We start from the raw sequence: 21758 nt of genomic DNA on the forward strand, positions 1-21758 counted from the left end.
CTCAAATTGGATAATCGCTAGCTAAGATTCCACACTGACAATACTCTCTATTATATAAATATACTTTCAAGTCATGAGGTGTAGACCAACAAAGCTTCCACGAGTGAAAACCTGGGAATCACCGCGTTGCAGTTACATCAAGTAAGTTAGTGCCAACTTTGCCAATCTCCGCACTTTAATTTTATTTTACTGTGTGAACACCAAAGAGATTGCCTAGGAGCTAACTTTTATCCTGAAATTTCAGTACGCTGTTGCGAGTATCTTTCTCAATTCTCATTCTCTCTCTCTCTCTCTCTCTCTCTCTCTCTCTCTCTCTCTCTCTCTCTCTCTTTCTCTCTCTCTCTATCTCTCTTTTTATCTCTCTCTCTTCTCTCTCTCTCTCTCTCTCTCTCCCCCCCACCCCCACCCCCAAACACATATTCATATTCACACAAACACCACCTGAAGCGATTGATTCTCGCGCTCCTAGGCTTGCGCGCAATTTGGGTTTTATTTAATATTAGGAAACTTACTGGTTTCCTACGCTTGTTGGAAAGGCCGAGCTGGGTGGGGGTGGAACGCTGTGCTTCACTGCGTTTCTTCTTCAGTGTGTTTCTTCATTGCGACTGTCTCGATTGTTATTACTAGTGACAAGCCGCATAGTCCTGCTCTTGCTTGGGAAGTCTGACACCTTGAGGCCTGGAGACGGGGTACGCGAGCCCAGAGAAGAGGAAGTGAGAGAAGGTTTGAGAGTTGCTGAGTGCAGGTAAGGGTTACTTTTTCAAGTCGGGCGACCAGCCGCCTGGGTGCTTGTTTACTGGGGTGGGAGCAGGGCGTTCAGGAGCCAAGTCCTGGCACGAACTGAAGTCGGACATCCCTGCAGAGCCGCCGAAGTCTGGAAATGTGTCTGGCTTGCATCTAGGACCACAGAGGCGATCTGGCCATTAATTTGCCTGGATATCTTCTGGCTTGTGGTAAGCTCACTTGCCCAAGTGGCTGACCTCAAGCACTTGGCCCAAGGAGGCCCGGGGCTATTCCGTGGCAGCCCAGCCCGGACTGCCTGTGCGCGGGTCCCCGCCACTGCCACACAGAGACGTGCTTTGGACACTCATCTTCAGAGACTGTCCCTTCCAAGCTGGGTTTGTGCGGACCCGGGCCAGGCAGTCATCAGGTACCGAGGGCTGGATTCCTTCCTCCGGACTCATCTGTTGTCATCCGTGGGAACGCTAACTTTACCTGGAGGGATTCGTGGGGGAGGGGGTGGGAGAGTTCTCCTCCTCTGGCGCTCACCACCCCCTCCAGGACTGCCCCTCCCCCGCCTCCTATGGCATCGCTCTCAGAACATCCTCTCTCCGCCCAGTTCGGTGCCATCTGCGTGGGCTCCAGCTTCGTGCATTTTCCATGGAATGCTTCGAAACTCTGTAGCGACTAAGGAAATCTCATTGGAATTTGCGAGGCGTGCTCTCAGCGGGCATAGCAACCGTTCAGCCAGTCCTTGGATCGATCCCTCTTCAGCGAGGAGATTGCAACTTTGCAGGTAAAAAGGGTGTCGCCTCAGACAGAGCTCCATTTGACCGGAGCTTCACCTCGCCTCCTTTCTGGGATCTCGGTTAAGTTTCTCAAGCTGCCTGGGAAGCCGGCTCTCTCTGGGGAAGCGGACGGACATTCCTGGGGGGTTACGAGTTCAAAAAGCTCCCTCTGCATTGTTTCTCTTTAAAACTCGAGACCGGATTTGTGACGCTTTCTGTGGTAGACCTGGGCTGAGCAGGAGTTTTGGGGATGCTTCTCAGCTTCCCACCGCACCAGGCTTAAAAGCAGGGGAGAGGGCGAGGAGTGAGCCCCGGGTGTGACTAATATGGTAAACAAAGCAGCTGCAGGCATGCCACAGTGCTGTGGAGGAAGGCTGTTTTTAGCCTTTTATGCATTGGGAGAAAATGGAGGTCTTGGTGGCCGCTGGGCGTATATAAGTGAACCCTAGACTCTCTGATGCCTGAATTGGGGGAATGAAGAAAGGATAGTGATCAATACCCTGTCAATCAATTACACTCTGCATCATTTTCATTATCTATCAAGAAACAGAAACACTTTTATCCGTGTCGCTGGACCCAGGCTAGGGATTCCTAGTTTGCTTGGCAACCAATTCCACTTGACCCTGTTTACTTCTTGAGTAAATCACTGGGATTCACAGCACAACTTATTCCAGCTGTGAAGTCAGCTGCCTTTTCTTACTAGTTACTAGAGAATGCTGGAAGGGGATGGAGGGTTTGAGAAAGACGGAGAAAAGGGATCACTTATCTTGTCTGTATCCATGATGTTGTATCCACTATGTTGTATTCCTGTTCACATGATTTTTTTTAGGGAACTTTTCCCAATTAAATTCCACACCTATAAAATGCAGCAGGTTGCTGACTGAGTAAGCACCAAGCCAAAGGAGTGAGAGGAGGCAGAAGCAATGTTTACTTGTTTTATTAAAAAGAAATTTAGAACAGACTTATAAAACTAAAAAAAAAAAAAAGAGAGAGAAATGTTTTAGGTTTCCTATCATTTTTGGCTTTCCTATCATGGTAATCATAACACAAAACATATTGCAAATTCTTTAAGAAAAATGGTTAGCTAGAGTTTTTTACTATTATTATTAAGTGAAACCTTGAGTTAACGAGAGTAAGAGTGGATATGTTAAAACACTGAAATTGTCATCACTGTATTATAATTGCTATTTAATCCTACATTTGTAATATTTGTAATGCCTAATTCTATTTGACAATAGACCAGGAAACATCCTACCCCTTAAATATTTAAGGCAAAAAATTGATAGGATATAGGGATGACTAGTACTTCAGATTTAGAACAAAAATTTAATAGGACTTTGTCAAACACTTAAAAACTATATGAATTAATGCACTTAATGCAAATCAGCAAATCAGTAGATGTTAAATGAGTTTATCAAAGTATTTTATGAAAATGTCTTAGATTAGTAAATCTTAGTACAGTGAGAAAGAAAGAAAAAAATGCTCTTACATTTTTTGAATAAGAAACCATGAAGCTGGAGAGCCTTTCAGTAGAGCTCTAGTCAGAGTTCAACCGCTCTGCTAAACTTGTGGTTGAGGAGTGAAGAGCTGACAGATTTATGCCAAGAAAGTGATGCACAAAGAGAAATACTAATAGGTCAAAGAGACATAAGAGGTGCTTAATACTCATTGAGTCAATAAATATAAAGTCAGATAGATTGACATTTAATATAAGGCATAGTGTGAAAATTTGTAATTGCAAATGTAGAAAAGTTCTTCCTCTTAAGTAAGAACTTGAATGCGGGCATTCATCAAAGCATAAAGTATCTAAGCTCCACAAATACAAGAAACTTATTTCTTTAGTTAAAGGTGTCAAACGTTGACAATGTTTCTAAAAATCTCAGCTATTGAAAAATAAGACAAGTTTCAATTTACTTGCTTAATGGTGTTCTCAAAGATTTTTAAGAAGTGGAATACATTTCCATGACTTATAACCTTTAAAATTTTGTATTTTTTATATTGTTTATTTCTCTGTTGAAGCTATTCCCAGAAGGTCAAGATCAAAATGCAAAGAGGAAGCTATGTGAAAATTAAAGTTCTATATTAATTTTATGCCCATGTCATTATTAAAATAGTAAGAGAGCAAATAACTTTCCATGTAAAATAACCTTATAATTCAAACTTTACATAAATAGGAAACACCAGAAACATTGCTTTCATTCTTTCTGATTAGGGGAAATCTGAATCTCTTGTTTAGTACACACATTTTAAACTTTTTAACTTATGCCCTATTATTAACATGATTCAATTTATGTCAAACCCTTAGGATTTACTAATTAATCCTACCGAATTAAAAGATATTTTCACAAATGTGTTGTTGAAAATATTGTTATGTTTTTACACCTGCATGTTTCATTGCCAGGATAATTGATGGTGATTCAGATTATCAACATTATATTTAGGAGCTGAAAAGTGAATTAATCTGCCTTTCTAATTGTTGCATATATTGTAACAAAAATAAAGATATGCACAAATTTGTTCGATATTTATTCATGTGAATATCAGTGCTAAACAGATGAAGGATTTTGTAAATCAGGATAGATACACAAGCAATGTTAGACAGTAGCTAGGACAGTAAAACTGTGGACCAAATATTTTCTTATTAAATGTGATTGTTTCATTTTTTAAAAACAAACTAACGGAAGAGAAATATAATAAACTCTGAATTTTCCTTTTCCAAAATCATCATCAGCAAACATCATACAAGATCAGATTCTAATGTACATCTTGACTGTCTACATTGTCCTATCTGGACTAACTAGAAGTCAGTGTTGTTCACCTATTTAATATCTATGGAAAACCCATTAAAAGTGAGATTGAGGAGACAGATCAAAATTAAAACATGTCTCTTCATCTAATTTATGCCCCCTTACCTCCCCACACTAAATAAACATTAAAACTGGTAAATTCAAGCCAACTTCAATTGGACATTTACTTCTATCTAGTTGTAATAAAAAATTGCTTTAGAACACTTTTCTCCCCTTAATGCGCTAATCCTCCCAAGTATGCTGAGCGCTGAATATTTTAAGAGACTTGAGAATATTTTGATCAGGGATATAATATCAAGGCTATATTTTTTTAATCAGCACAAATATAGACCTGGTCTCTGAAAACATTAGTACTACCAAAATAACTCTTGATGAGAACACATTTAGGAAATAAAACCATTCCTCTATAAACCTGAAAACTGAAGGCACATGAATTGAAAATCTATCAGTTTAAAGCTACTTTGTTTCTTGAACTGCTTGGTAAATGAACTGATCTATTTTTTTAAAAACATTTTTTTTAAATCTCAATGATACTTCTTAGTTCAGTTTTACTTAAATAGGAAATAAAGGAGAGATAATAGTTTCGGTTCTTGATCTGCTCTTGTAATCAAACTGTAGATGATATCCTATTAATATTAGTGTATGTTTTGTATCTTTTTAAAAAATGTTTCCTTTGAAATATAGCAGTGTCATAGAATAATGGCTTCTTGAGAGGCAACAGATGACAGACATATGGATAGCTTTACACATAAAATTAGAAATGTTAATTAAAACATTAATTTAAAAATATGCCTTGATAACTTTATCTAGCACACTGCATTCTTTTTGAGAAATGGCAAGTGCAATGAAATGTGAATCAAATACGTATTCATTATATTCTGCTTGTAGTTTACTATATTTAAAATATGTTGAAAAAGTCCCCATAAGCAATTTGCTTGAACAAATACCATCGATCATTAAAATTTACTTAAGACAGAAAAACAGGAGCTATCATGGGAAAAAAAAAAAAAGAAAAGAAAAAAGGAAGGGGCCAATATTTATAGGTACTTAATGTATGCCAGACATTATGCTAGGAGCTTAAAAAAAAAACTTTTTCTCATATTTATCTTCACATCTATTTAATATCGAAGTAGTATTACTACCTTTTAAATAAATCATCATCATGAAATGATTGAATTTCTAAAAAATCACACAGCTGTTTTGTAGTAGAGTCAGGATTTGAACCCATGTCTACTTGATTCTAAAGCCAATATTCTTTTTATTTAATTCTTACAGTTTCTAAGATAAAATTAGTAAACTTTTAACAAGATTCATAAATTCATTGGATTCTTACAGCTATTTCTTTAATTTTTCAAACAATGTAACATCAGAACATAAACAAACCCATTATGAATCTAGAATTTGAAACGATACTCTCTAACTGAAGCTCTATCAGTTTTGAAACACAGGAAATAAGCCACTCACCTCAAGAAGGTTGTTATCAAAATTATTTTCTTTTTTACTCATGAATATAAATATGCTATATGTGGAAGGGAGTAAAAATTCTATTTTCATGAATAAAATTCAAGGTTATAAATTTTTCTTTAAATAGTCATGAGATATAATTTCTAAATAAAAGTTCTCTTTCAAAACTTCAGAACATCTGTAGGCTGTCAATAAAACATTTTTCTTTATAGAAATAGCAATCATGTTAAGACATGTTAGGTTTATATTGCATCTTATCAATGTCATATAAAATTTCTATACAAGTGTTTTGTCTTAATTTTATCTGAAATGTTAATTGCCTATTTATTTTTAATGTCCCTTGATAATTAATGAGGGTAGCTCTCATTAATACATCCTAGAAGACATCTATCAGCTGATAGCACATTTTAAGAAATTTGCCATGTTTTTTAAACATATACCTGCAGTTCAAACTGATGTGCTTATGTCCAAAGACCTATTGATACAGAAACTGAATAGTTTTTTTGAGTGTATGTAATGCCATTACAACGATTAACACTAAAGTGGTAACCATCCAATAGATATTTGTTGAATATTATTAAATGAATAATTGAATAAATAGATTAATGACACATGAGCAAGCTCTTCATCTTTGTATTTTTTGGCAAAGTTCCCTCTGTATTGCTTCCTATCAAAATGTTCTCTAAGCACATAAGCCTAGGTCAATATTACTGTCTCCTTTAAAATTTCCTTTCTGTCTTCAGTTGGGTAGGGCTCTACCTCCTGAACTAAACAGTAACACTTTTAAGAAACCCAAAGGATGCTCAAAAAAATGTGTAAGTTTTTAACTGAATTTGATTTTCATAAATATTATGCTTTTGTAATTGAGAATAATTAATTTCACAGGTTATAATACTATAGTTGGCTGGATCCGGGGCTGGATTTGTTTATATAATGAAGCCAGTTATAATAACGACATTGTATTTATGTGATACATTGAATACCATATTATTACTAAAAAAACAACTCACAGTTATTCAATGGACATAACTTCCAGTCAGCTAGATACTCTATAATACTCATTTTCACATGACTTATATAACTAATTATTAATGTGTTCTAATTTAAGTGGTGCTGTATTGGAATTCTTAACAGAGAGTTTCTGTTCCATTATACCATGAGAAGTGTGGTTCGAGTTGAAAGAAGACAGATACAAATATTTCTCAGGAATACCTACAGTGAACTAAAAAAAGTCAGAGATTTCTTTGGAATGATTATATTTGGCAAATTAAGTTGAGAATTCATGTCAAAGACTTAACAGTACATGATGTCCAATTGTGGATGACATGAGTTTTTTTTTTTTTTTTAAGTCTTTTCATTCTGCTATATAGAGATTAGAATTGTTACAAATTAAAGTATACGAAAAGTTTTGAGATACTGTGCTACATTTTTAATATATGTTACCTCTAAATGATAGTAGTGAAATAACACAACTATGTAAGCTAGTACCTTGTGCATACCAGAATCATAGTTTACAGCACATTGCATTGTAATTTTTATTTTCACAGAATTAGTATTAGTGATCAATACATGGTTTTTGAATAAAAAGCATGAATGGAATAAATGAATGTATGGGTGATTGGTCTGCTCTTAAGCTCAATCTCTTTATTTTGCCTTGCTATTCTTTCAAGTAACTGGGCATATACCAATATGAATCCCCAAAAAAACATGATGAGAGGAAGGGTATAGTGCATAGTGTACATTGAATAAAGAATGGGGAATCAGTCATGCTTTATATATACTCATTCCCACTGTTTGTGTCAGCATGGGTATCATTTATGTAAATATCTTTTTCATGCTAGGTGGAGCGAAACTGCACACACTGAAGATCACATTGAAAACATTAACCGAATGCTCTTCTGTGGTAGTTGTAGTTTGAGTAGTTGTAGTTTGACAAGCACATTTTTTTTCACCTAAAGTCATATACATACATACATAGATTGCTATGTAAGTAATAATTAATAAAGAGTGGAAGACTGCTCCTAGGTGATAAGCTCTTAAGGTAATGCCTACAGATCAATGATCAGAGATAAGAGGATACAGATTGTTAGCAAAGAGTGTAGAGTAGCCCATAAAAGACAGTTGAAGTCATTTGCCAATATCTGTAACTGTAAAATGATTCGATATGTAATAAATGACTTGGAAGATCATCTAATTCAAAAAGCTGTTTATAAGTAAGACTCGAATCTTTTAAAATTATTTTTATAATATATTATATGTATACACACATATAGGATTCTTTTTAAAGACTTATTTAATGCATGACATTACTCTTCCAGATGCTGAGACTACAGAGAGGTACATATTTTCTTTTTCTTTAGGATTTCAAACAAAGGAGTCTCATAAACCTCTTATTTTTTACCATGTTCTAGTATCTCATAATCTTAGAGACATTTTACTGTTTTATTTTCTCTTGATCTTTTCTCATGGTAAAGGAGAACTCATTAAGAAAATAACACAATCATATTAAAATAAATATAGTATATACTTGGAATTAAAAAAAATGGGTCATGATGGGAGAAATCTAAATGCATCCTTCTTGCTTCAAATTACTGTTTCCTATGAGTAGAACTTAGGTTTTCCAACTGTAAAATTTAAACATTATTGATACTATTAAAGATGGTGCTTTCCTTTTATATATTTATTACAATATCGCCATCCAAAGATTTTAGAACATAAGTTGTTTTCCAAAGACTCTTTGGATTTGTGGTGATACATTCACATTTTGCCCAGTCCTCCTTGGAACCAATGAAGTCAACCAAAGAGAAGTAGCCAGTTTTAGAGCAGAGAGGTAAGGACTTGCATATTCAGCCCTGTACCTTTGCCTTGAGACATTTAAAATAAAAAAACTTGACTTGGGATATTCTCAGAAGGGCGAATCCATTCTGGAATGATTTAGGAGTTTTCAGTATCCACTGTTCATGTTTTCTAGTAAGCTCTTCTGTCTGCACCTGAGAATGTATTGAAGATCTTGAAACAGACCATCTTTCTCATGGTCTTAAATATTGGGACCAAAATAAAGGATTGGACTAGCTATATTAATCTTTTTTAAATTTCTTTTTTGGGTATTTACATTTCTAGGCCTACTCAATCTTAGCCAGAATTTTCGCTTTCTGAGTCGTTATATGAAATAATCATGGTGCCTACCTCTAAGCCTCTGAGATCCTCTATAATTAAAGTAAAAGGAATATTTCTAAAGAACACTCACATTTTAGAGTTATTGTTATTTTACTGGATTTTGAATAGCTTTGTTCCTAAAAATATGTCCTTCTGCAAGTGCTGCATTAGAAGAAAATGTTGGTAGGAGGGGAAGACTTATTTGATTATTTGCTTCATTTAAATCTCACAGCTTAAGCTTAACATTTTGATTTGTAATATGAAAAATTAGAGAGCTGAACTTCATATTTGTATTTAGCATTCTAACACGTTCTTGAAACAAAGTGAACCAGCAAATGATTTTGCCCTTTTATGAATAAAAGAAGCTGTAATGAAAAAAGTGTTTTATTATAAAAGTAATTATAATAAAGAATTTTTGTAACATATTAAATATCAACAACTTTAACTTGAAGAATAAAAATCATTTTGTATTCTGTCGTACTTCACAGTGAACCATTAAAACCAGAACTTGAAGCATAACTTTCTACTATAAATACATTCTTACTAGTTACTACATGATTGTTATTAAAATATTGAATGCAATTAAATATTGAAAATTCATCTTTTTAGAATAATAGTTAATGGTAATAATTTTTGGCAACTCAAAATGCAAAAGAGATTTTTTTATAATATAATATTTTAGCCTGTGATTTTTTTAAAACCTAAAGATCTACAAAGTAAAAATAGGAGCAGGAGACAACTTGATTGAGAAGATATAAAGGAAGTGAGTATTTGAAATGATTCATTGTTGAATAACCTGGATCTATTTGAAACACATAATCTTAATTCATTTCAGTTTATTTAAAGAATGTTATTTAAAAGATGACCTTCATTATTATAATGCTGTCTGTCTTAAGATTCAAAAGAAAATCTCATCAATAAAATATACAAGAATTGTGTATCAAAATTAACGTGATTAAAGAGAATCTCAACTCATAAAATGCATAGGTATTAATTAGCTTTTAGAAGTGTTTCAGGGTCTGTCAGGATTTATTTTGATCATTTTAATTATAATGAAATGGATATAGAAGTATACTTAACACAGTGACTGCTCAAAGGGTTTCATATGCCCTGTAGTTCATTTCCAATACAACATTCGACAGTAGGCACTCCATCAGTACTCTACTTACAGATAGACACCCTTCATTGTCTATTTGGTCCTGGGTTTATGGCTCCTCCCTCATGGACTGGAGGCTATGACAGGGGAGTTGCCACTTATAAATCCACATTTCCTGCTTCTTCAACCACACCAGCACACTTCCACATGTATATTGCAAGGATGATGAACATTTATTCTGAACATTTATAAAATTGTGGTAAGATTCCGTGTTCAAGGTGAAATTTAATTGTAACTTCTACAAAATTAAAACTTCTGATGAAATACCATTACTAGTTTATTTCTTTAGATTAGAGATAGATTTGTGTTTTTTTGCAACACAAATAAAATTTATTGACTTCTTATCAAGTCCAAGGTAGTGTCCTAAGTATTTTACATGTATTAATTTATCTTTATATTTTTCTAATTAAATTTATTGGGATGACATTGTGAAATAAAATTATACAGGTTTCAAGTGTACAATTCAATAATACATCATATGTATATTGATTGAATTGTGTGTTCACCACCCAAAGTTAAATTTCCTTTTGTTACCTTATATTAGACCCTCTTTACCCTTATCTACTCACCTCCCAGCCCCTATTATCTCTGGTAACCGCTAAACTGCTGTCTATGTCCCTGAGTTTTTGTTTGTTTGTCATGTTTGTTTGTCGTTTTCAGTTTTGTATCCCACATATGATTGAAATTAAATGGTGCTCAACTTTTTCTATCTGATTTATTTTGTTTAGCATGATAATCTCAAGATCCACCCGTGTTGTTGCAAGTGGTAGTATTTCATCTTTTCTTATGACTGAATGATATTCCATTGTACATAGGTACCACATTGTCTTCATCCAATCATATATCACAGGGCACTTCCATTGTTTCCATGTGAATAATGCTGCAATGGACATTGGGGTGCATATGTCTTTATGAATAAACATTTTCAATTTTTGAAGGAGTAAAGAATCAGAAGAGAGGTTGTTGGGTCATATGGTAATTCTATTCTTAATTTTTTGAGGAACTTCCATACTGTTTTCCATAGTGGCTATACCGACTTGCATTCCCACCAGCAGTGTATGAGGGTTCCTTTTCCCCCACACCTCTTCAACACTTGTTATTACTTGTCCTGTTGATGATAGCCATCCTAACTGGTATGAGGTGTTATCTCATTGTGGTTTTGATTTGCCTTTCCCAATTAGCTAGTGAAGTTGAGCACTTTTTATGTCTGTTGGCCATTTGTATGTCTTCTTGGGACAGGTGTCCGTTCAGGTCCTCTGCCCATTTTTTAACTGGATCTTTTTTAATGTTGAGTTGTATGAGTTCTTTATATATTTTGGATATTAGCGCCTTGTTGGAGGCGTTGTTTGCAAATATCTTCTCCCATTCAGTTGGTTGCCTCTTTGTCTTGTCTATGATTTCTTTTGCTGTGAAGAAGTTTTTTAGTTCGATATAGTCCTATTTATTTATTTTTGCTTTTACTTCCTCATTCATTTTGCTTTAATTCCCTTGCCTTTGAAGTTAAATTCATAAAACTAAATCCAAGGTCCACGAGTTAGTACCTATGTTTTCTTCTATGCAATTTATTGTTTCAGATCTTCCGTTAAGGTCTTTGATTTGTTTTGAGTTAATTTTGGTGTGTGGTGACAGATAGCAGTCTAGTTTTATTTTTTTGCATGTGGCCTTTCAATTTTCCCAGCACCATTTAATCAGGAAACTTTCTTTTCTTTTTCTAATGTATTTAAGAAAAAAAAAAAAAAAAGCTAAGAGGGATTAAGGAAAGGATTTTAAGAAAGGAAATTTCATATCGTTACATTTTTCCTTGGTGTACAAGGAAGGGCACAGTGAATTTAATATTCTGTTCAAGAAAAATGATCACTTGTACTCTCTGCTTCATTACAAGGAAAAAAAATCCAGCCATTTCTGGCCATTTTTGTGTTTTATACTAAAATGAACACACTATAATCATAAGGATAAATATTAAAATTATTCACTACATATATGAATATTTTCAAATGTCTTATCCAAGACAGCATAATACTTAAGCTATATTACTAATTTACTAATCATAGCTATTTACTTTTTTAAAGTTTAACATTTTAATTCATTCAACCCATATTTTAAATTTATTTTCCCTAAAATTTTAATAGCACTTTGAAAGTGTTTGCTGATTAGTTGAAATAAATAACCATAAAAAATATTTATCTAACATCTGATGAGCTATTTTTGTCTTTATTTCTTATCCTAGAATAGATTGAATTAAATTCGAGGGGTACTATATTCATCTTTAAAAAAATAAATTTTACACATGCTGGCACATACATTTTGGGGGGCAGGGGGAGTGGACTGAACTAGATAGATTTAATTTTTTTATATATTTTTATTTTTATTATTTATGCCTACAGCACCTGGTCTTCCTAGGTGGTCTCCCATTCAAGTACTAACTAGGTCTGACCCTGCTTAGCTTCTGAGATCAGACATTGGGCTTGTTCACAGTGGCATGGCTGTAGACCATGGACTGTGGCTCCACTGGAGTGAACCCAGGACCTTCTGCATGTAAAGCAGACATGCTAACCACTACACTATGGAACTACGTCCATATTTTTCAAGAACAATTATATATCTGTTCTATTTTCTATTTTAGTTTTTTTAAAATTTAAATTGCAGGTATCATAACTGCTGCTTTTAGATGCTCTATTCTATTCCTTCTAGCAAAACCATGTTTCTGTGGAGAAGTAAGAGTTCTCTTTACTATGTTTAGTGTTAGTGAATTTTGTCAGTGGCGATGAATTTTCTAAGTTTTTGTTCAATCGAAAATGTCTTTATTTTCAGCTCATTTTTAAAGTTATTTTCATTGGGTGGAATATTCTAGGTTGGACATTATTTCAGTGAATATGTCATTCGATTGACATTAGACTTTATCATTTCTGTTGAGAAGTCAGCTTCCATCTGATTGTTACTCCATTGAGAGCAATGTGTTCTTTATTTTTTGGTTGCTTTTATGTTTTCTTTTAGTATTTTTTTTTTCAGGAGATTTTTAATAATGTGCCTAGGTGATTTATTTGGATTTCCACTGCTTGACATTTGGAACATTTCTTATATGTCTTGATATCTTTCATTAATTTTAGAAAAGTCTTGATCTTCATTTCTTCAGATATAGTTTTGGATTTTTTTTCTTTACCCCTTAAGGCCAATAATTACACATGTTTTTACCTTTTTACTCTGTGCCGTATTTCTATTATCCCTTTAATTCTTCTTTTAATGTATTTTCCATTTATTTCTGCTCTCTGTGCTATAATCTGGATACTTTTTATAGCCTCATCTTCCCATTCATGAATTCTCTCTCTTTTTGGATCGTGTCTTAAATGTTGTTAAACTTATTTATTATTAATTTCAATTCTTGAATTTTTCACATCAAGCATTTTAATTTTATTAATTTTATATATTTTTAGATCCTTCATAAAGTATTCTATTTTGTCTAATTTCTGAAGATTCTTGAATATTTTCTTTAAAGCCTGAAGCTGATACCTTCAATAACAGGATTATGTTTTGGTCTGGTTTTCTTAATATTTTCTTGGAAAGCCACATAGGTTTTATTTAAAGGTGAAAAATGTGTATCAAAAATTGTAGAAGCTTTGCCATCCTCTCCCAAAGAGGATATACCCTATCCCCTGGCTGACAGATAGTATGGAGTAGACATCTTAATCCAATCACAAATTGAGCTGCTTAGCTGCTAATTTTCAGACTTTTCAAGGCTCTATGAATCCCTGGTTGACTCCATTAATATGTTATAGGTCTCCAGAGTCTGAGAACCGTGGCCATTTAACAAGACTACTTCTCCTTGCAGGTTCCTGAATAATGAATTTTGTCTCAACATTTTGTGAGATTCTGTGCTCTAATTTTCAGAAGTTTTCTGATAAGTGTCTTACTTATTTTCCTGCAAAGCTTAATTTTTAATGAATGCCTCAAGAGAAGAAGTGCTGAATGTGACACTCACTTCCATCTGTCTTCCTTCTTACTGGACATGGAAATCTGACGTTCTTGTTGCCCCAGCAAATGCTTTGAGAGGAAACATGGTTTGTAGAAGATCAATCCATCTCTCTGTAGTTTCTCTCTGAGCTCTCGGCTCCCTAAGTCCTAATTAACTCTGCAACTCTTCTTTAGAAAGAGGTTTGTTTATTGGGTTGTTTGTTTATATTTACCGAGCTTTTCTAGGCTTTACCAGAATGAATTTTAGTCCCTTATATCAGGTCAGGAGTTTCCAACCTGCCGGCCACAGAAGAATAGTGGTCTGTGGGCCACACAATAGGAGGTGAATGGTGGGGGCAAGCAAGTGAAGCTTCATCTGTATTTGCAGCCACTCCCCAGTGCTAGCATCACCGCCTCAGCTCCACCTCAGGTCATCAGGCATTAGATTTTCATAGGAGCACCGGTCCCTGATGCAAAAAAGGTTGGGGACCGCTGCATTCGATTCTCATAAGAGCACGGACCATAGCAAAGAGGTTTGACTGCACAGTGACCATAATAAATCAGTTGCTTGCAGACTCATATCAAAACCCTATCAGTGAACGGCAATGATAAGCTGCATCTGGTGGCAGGCTTTATAGGGGCAAGTGAGTTTCTGTACTTCAATTGTACAGCTACATCTGGTGGCATCTGATTCTTCATTATAGTGAGTCATATGTAATAATAATAAAAATAAAGTCACAGTAAATATAATATACTTGAATCATTCTGAAACTATCCCCCCAACCCAGGTCCATGAAAAATTGTCTTCCATGAAACCAGTCTCTGGTGCCAAAAAGCTGGGAACTGCTGCCCTATATGCCATTTCATCACAGTCAGAAACTTAAGTCCTTCTTATATATTTGACTTTAATGCTTAAAAATTTAGTCAAAATGTTTTTTTAAAAATGTTCTATTATGGTACAGTATAGGTATATAGCTATACAGCTATACCCATAGAGAGATGCATATAGCAACTGTGAAAGAATTTTGGAACTTTTAACATGAATTTTTATTAGCACAGTAGTAACATTATTCTTGCAAAATTATGAAGTCTTTGATATTGGAAATGAAACAACCACTTTAAAGCTATTTTGTATAAAATAATAAACTCTAAATAAAATTATATTAATGTGGCACAAATCAATTGTAATTAAGTTCCGACTAATAGCTCTTTTTTATTGAATAGTAAATACACTATTAACTGAACAGAAAATAGAGGCAATATAATTCAGTAGCAATTTGACCTCTGTCATTGAGGTGAGACTTTTTTTTAGGACTGTGGTTTTCTGAGTAATCTTCATTTCTCCCATTCGAAGTCCATTATAAAAGGAAGGGAAAGTGCTATCACTCACTGCTGTTTGTTATACTTATAACTGTTATTGCTAAAATTGCCTAAGACTTGATAGAATAGATTTCCTTAAAGTTTCTCTGCAAATGTGCCTAACACTATATTGCACCAGATCGTATAACATCATCCAAACCTGCTTTTGAAACACTAACTCTGATTTTACCATTTCTATCATTGCAGCATGTGGTTAATGTAACTACTAGTTGCTTTCATGTGATCCAAATCAAATCTTGTTTACCTTGATATATGCATTATTTGTCTTTTTAAAAATATATATGCTGTCTACGGCCATGCCACCCTGAACAAGGCCAATCCCATCTGATCTCGGAAGCTAAGCAGGGTCGGGCTTAGCTTAGTTGGTTGGATGGGAGACCACCTAGATAGACCAGGTACTGTAGGTGTAAAAAATTTAAAAAAAGGAGGGATCATAAGCTGACAAGTTCCTTGCTTTAGTTTTAATAGATGCAAAGGTGGATAAGGAGAATGCTATCTTCACCATACAGACTTGGCCATGATTCAATCCCTACACAGGATGGTTTTAGCTCCAGCCTGACAAAGTGAGAGTTAGGTTATCAGTGCTAAACTTCCCTGGACTGGAGAATCTAAATTTTTTCCACAGCCTCACCACCTCAGCTCTACCTCAGATAATCAGGCATGAGATTCTCATAGGAGCATTTGTCCCTGGTGCCAAAAAGTTTGGGGACTGCTGCATTAGAGTCTCATAAGAACATGGACCCTATTGTGAACCCAATTTTTTTCATTTTGAGTTAAATATTGGTTTTGAGTACAGCGAGGCCCTTGCAGATGGCCTAGGTGAAGTATCATTTAGGTTTGCTCAAAAGATAGTGAAAAGTTCGATTGTATTCTAGACTCAGTGCTGGTTGGTCATGTCCCAGAAAGGAGATCCATGTTTATCTTTTGAACTGAAATTTTTAACCTATATATCTGTCCAAAATTTGATGTCATGGTTGTGACCATGGTTCTTAACACTCCATCTGCTACCATGGAAAGGAGTTCATCTCATGGTCAGTAGCATGTATACCATCTCTGAGCTTCAGAAGAGCCCATCCTAAAGCCAGAATTCCCTTTCAGTGGAATATCTTGGCCACCAACCCCAAGATTCATCTAAGTTGTTATATGTATAAATAGTTTATTCATTTTTTTCTCAGTAGAATTCTATGATGTAGATGAAATACCATTTTCATATCAGTTGCAACAACAACAAGGACAAGCTGGAAGGCATAAAGATCCAGGGTCACACTTCACCCCATCCTGAACTACCTTTCTATCAAGAATCTGGGCACCATAGCTGCATGCCCAGTCTCCTACCCAGGAAACCTATAGATTTTATCTAATTGTGGAAACCAGGCCTTTGCAATGGGCTGAAATGGGACTTCAGCCAACTTCCTGGTACATCTGGAGGGAGGTAATCAGGCTTCCCCCAACGTTGTGGTATGCTATCTGGAGGATTTTAGGGAATTCTGGACACCTAGGACACTCCTTGAGGAAAGAACAGATATTTGAGGTCTCTCAAACCTGACCATCTCATTTTTACTCCTTACCTGTAAAAAGCAAATACTTTAGTCCTTAATTCTTTCTGGCTTGAGTGCTTTCTTTTCCATGCACCATATAGATTTGCCAGAAAGCCATCATGCCACTTTTCTTAGTACTAATGACCAAGAGCGCCTTCTCACAGACCTCCCTGGTCTGCTCGAAGGCTTTCTTGGATAAAGACTTCGCTAAAGTTTCAGTTATCTTCTAACTGGATCTGTTTCTCCCCAGATGATGGGATGTGGGGGGTGGGGAGGGAGGGGAGTATAATATTGCAACTGTCTAAATATTTTTTCCACTTTATTGAAGTATAATTGAAAAATAAAATTGCAAGATATTTAAAATGTACACTGTAGTGATTTGATATATATACTCATTGTGAAAAGGTTACCACATCTAGTTAACATATCCAACACCTTATATATGTATCTTTTTTGATGAGAACATTTATGTTCTATATTCTTTGCAAGTTTCAATTATACAATACAGTTTTATCAGCTGTAGTCACCATGTCATACATTATATCCTCAGACCTTATACATCTTATAGCTGAAAGTTTGTAACCTTTTACCAACCTCTCCCAGTTTTTCCACCCCACGCCCCAGCCTTTGGAAACCCCCTTTATACACTCTATTTCTATGAGTTTGACTTTTTTAGATTCCAAATATAAGTGAGACCATACAGAATTTCTGTTTGTCTTTTTCTGTTGGGTTTATTTCACTTAGCATAATGGCCTCAAGGTCCATCCATGTTATCTCAATTGACAGGATTTCCTTCTTTCTCATTTTTAATAATGTTTCATTTGTGTGTCTGTGTGTGTTTGTATCATCTTTATCTATTCATTCATTAACAGACAGTTAGGTGATTTCTACACCTGGGCTGTTGTGAATAATGCTGCCATAAACATGGGAGTGTAGATATCTCTTTGAGATCCTCTTTTCATTTCCTTTAACTATATATGCAAAAGTAGGATTGCTGGATCATATGGTAGTTCTATTTTTAATATTTAAAAAAAAATTCTACATATTTTAAATATGTACTTCTCATATCTTTAAATAATATTTGCATTAAAATTTCTAATTTTTATTAATCATCTACATTTGAAGCATTGCCTTTTAGACAAAGTCCCATTTTCTGAAACAGCTAGAAATATATATTTTTTCTGTAGTAGCAGATACCCGACAACAGTAACAATGGAAAAGTAGAATTAAATAATTTATGTGGATTTTTTTTTCCTGAAATCAACCTCCATTTTGTTGTTTTGATTTATTTTCCCAGCATTTTCACTGACATAACCTGTCAACAGAGTTGGAGAATAAAACAAAAACATCAAAATGCAAGAAAATACATATTATTTTCTGCTTGCAAAAATTCTGTTAAAGGTAAAATTTGTCTGAAAATTAATTATTGATGATCTGACTAATAAAAAGATCATATTTCAGACTGAAATGTGATTGTTTTTACAGTAAATTACTCTAGGAGGATGGAATATTCTGGTTGATGGAATATTATGGTTAACAGCATTTGAGAAAAATGATAGCACGATCACACACTTTCACAATGCCCGTCATTTGAATTGTCCTAAACCACTTCAGTCATTTGAGAGAAACTGATTTAAAGCCTCATATTTGATGTTTCATATACACTAGTTTGAATCTTGACCCTCACATTCACTAACTGGATAACCTGATATAAATTACTTAATATCTCTAATTCTCAAGTTTCTCATCTATAAACTGAGACTAAAAACATCTAAAGAATAGGATAGTTGGTAAAATATGTAAAATAATATATCACAGTGCTAGGAACGTAACAATCCCTCACTAAGTGACAGGATCATAGCTAATAATTTATTACCAAAATTTAATTATGAAAATTGAATTATAGCTCACAGATTGTTTCTATGTCAAATGTAACTTTTTCATTGAAATCATGTTCTTCTCTCCCCAATGGTTAGAGATGTAGGTTAACCCTGAATGTGCATTGAAAAAACAAATAATGCCCTGGATCCTAATCACATTATTTAAAAGAGAGAGAGGCTATCAAAGTACAATTTGGAGGTCAGAAACTCATGGCTTCTGCTATAATCTTTCTCACCTGTTTTTCAGTAGAGCAAGTATTTCTCTGAACCAGGAGAGGAAAGGAAAAGGGAGCACATGATAGCTCCAGGATGGAGTGGGCAGAGTTTTAGAGTATCAAGGCATCCTGTTGGTGGAAATCCCTGCGAATCCTTCTTGGTACTGGCCTACTAGTAATTACTATAATACCGACACTACTAGTGGTTAATATTTATTGAGAATGTATGTGCTTAATACATTGACTTTCTGCATATTACCCTATTTAATTCTCACACTAGCTGTATGAGGTAAGCTCTGTTAAGATTTTAACAGATAGTAGCTTCAGAAACTTACTAGGATTTCCAATTCACCTCTGTCATTACTGTGTCATTTTAGATAGATTATTCATTAAATTTATGTGTCTTTTCCTTCTTCTGTAAATGGGAAGTATTTTTGATAATTATAATCATGAATGAAGGCACTAAGTCTCAAGGCCTTATGGCAAGTATGTGCAAGTCTAGAATATGAATCTTGGTATGTATATTTTTAACTCCTCCTCAATGCTTCTCTCCATATAAGAATAAAGCACAGAGAAGTAGATGTCTATTGTCTATATACTGATTGTATCAGGGCAAAAAAAAAAAAAAAAGGTAAACTGAGTACAACTGAATAATTTTGCTATTTTCTCTTCAAATAGATAAAAATTCCTAATTTTTAGTTACAAGAACAAAAGAGGTAACAAAATCTTATTTCTTTCATTGAACTGACCTGTATTTGAATAATTACTAAGTGCAAGACAGTATTTATCTAGATGGTGTAACCCAGGACTACTTAGGAAAAAGATATCCTAGGCTCAACTTTAACTCTGACACCTGTGACTTTACAATTCAGTGTATTCTTTAAAATATTGGTCTAGCATCTAGATCAAACTTTAGAGGACATCAGATTTCTGGGTTATGCCCCAGAGTTTCTGGTTTAGTGGATATGAGGTAGCACATGAAAATTTGCACCTCTAACGAGTTTCCAGGTAATGTTAATGATGCTGGTCACACACTGAGAACTATAATCTAGACTAGTGGTTCTTTATATCAATGTTGTAGCATTCCTATGTCAGCAAAATGGAGTTTGGTGCAAATAATTCATTATTAAATATGAAGTAGCAGTGTTTGAAAAAATGTAATCAAACATTAGAACATTTATATTTATCCTAATAATATTAAATTTATATTTAATTTTATAATATATCATGATATATTTATCAATGTCTTGGGAATTGTGCATAGAAATAGGCTGCATATATGAATGTCATACATTTTGTGTGTTGATTCAAAAAATAAGTTTGAGAGTAACTATACTACAAACGTTTAGGTTGTCTTTTTTTTTTTAATTTAGTTATCCATCTATACCTTTTATTGTTCCTTGTCACTGTCATGTCAAATTTTTCAGAGAATTCTGCTGCAGCCACTGGCTGCATACTATCTTCCTTTCTGTACAACTCCTGCCAGTATCTTGGGTGTTATCAGTAACTAACAAAAGGTAGAGGAAAGAGATAAGACAAGGTATGCAAGAATAGGAAACCCATGATGTTTGCACACCATCACAAAGATGCTAGAGCAAGAAAGGTTAACTAATATAACAAAATTTTAGACAGGAGCGCAGGTGAAGCATTTTGACTTTAACAAATAAACACACTGAAGCCTCTAACACTAAAGAGAGAGATGAGTATGGATAAAGGACATGGGACAGTCATAGACCATATTTTACAGTGAAATAGAAGGTGCAATTGCTTCCTAAGAGAGAAGGAGTGGTAATTTTCAGGAGGCATGAGTGAAAATTAAATGCTTGTAAGAGCCACCAAAGGGAATTGAAAAGTCATCTGACCAAAACAAGTAAAAGTAATGACTAACAACTTTGAAAGATAACTGACATTAGAATATAAATTTTATAGTGCTAAAGATTCCCATTTATTTATTTTTTGTTTTACTTTTCTTCCAGCAGCAATCAACATACAGATTTGCAAGAACAAAATCAGAGAGTACGATTTATCCAGGACTGATCCAGATATGCTCTGTTTTTTCTTCAGATATGGCAGAGAAAAAAAGTATATCCTCAGTCACTTTGTACTAATCTAAAGATACATAATGGAAACTATGTCAAAGAGAGGGTTCAGAGGCAAAATATAGATATAGATATAGATATAGATATAGATAGATATAGATATAACACAAGAAATATTATCAGAACACTTTCTTGCATGTCTTAAAATTTAATTAAGAATTGACATGGAAATTAATTTATTTCAATGTGATAGTGATTGTGGTTGAGTTTGTGGGAAATAATTTTCTTAAAATAGCTTGATCATTTTTGATCCCCTATTAGTAACATCGTTTATATTTAAACATAAACTCAATGAGCAAAGTTTTGATTTTTTAATATATTAAGTAGCAAACTTCCTTAAATTAAAACATATAAAAGAGTCAAAACCAATTTAGAGTATATTTGACTGAAAGTATTTAAAAACAACACATAATTTAGAATAAGAAACAAGAATTTGGAAGTATAGATAACTAACAAAATTAAATGTCTTCTCAGTGTTGTACTCAGAGTCTTTGAAAATTGGATGGATATGTAGGACATATATTTTTATCTTTTAGAAAAAATATTTACTAATATTTATGTAGTGTGGACTGATATTACAGTATTAGTAATAATACTGTACAAGACT

General features: G+C 34.2%; 1 protein-coding gene across 3 annotated transcripts in view; it reads left to right on the forward strand.

Moving 5' to 3' along the window:
• Positions 1–697: 697 nt before the first annotated feature.
• Positions 698–21758, forward strand: part of TRPC4 (transient receptor potential cation channel subfamily C member 4) — a 219057-nt gene continuing 197996 nt past the window's right edge. For all 3 annotated transcript variants that reach the window (XM_006915784.2, XM_006915786.2, XM_006915788.2), the window contains exon 1: positions 698–1516. The gene's annotated coding sequence lies outside the window, so the exon portion shown is untranslated. The remainder of the gene's footprint in view (positions 1517–21758) is intronic.

The sequence above is a fragment of the Pteropus alecto genome, unplaced genomic scaffold (assembly GCF_000325575.1).
Source record: "Pteropus alecto unplaced genomic scaffold, ASM32557v1 scaffold16, whole genome shotgun sequence".
Classification (NCBI taxonomy): domain Eukaryota; kingdom Metazoa; phylum Chordata; class Mammalia; order Chiroptera; family Pteropodidae; genus Pteropus; species Pteropus alecto.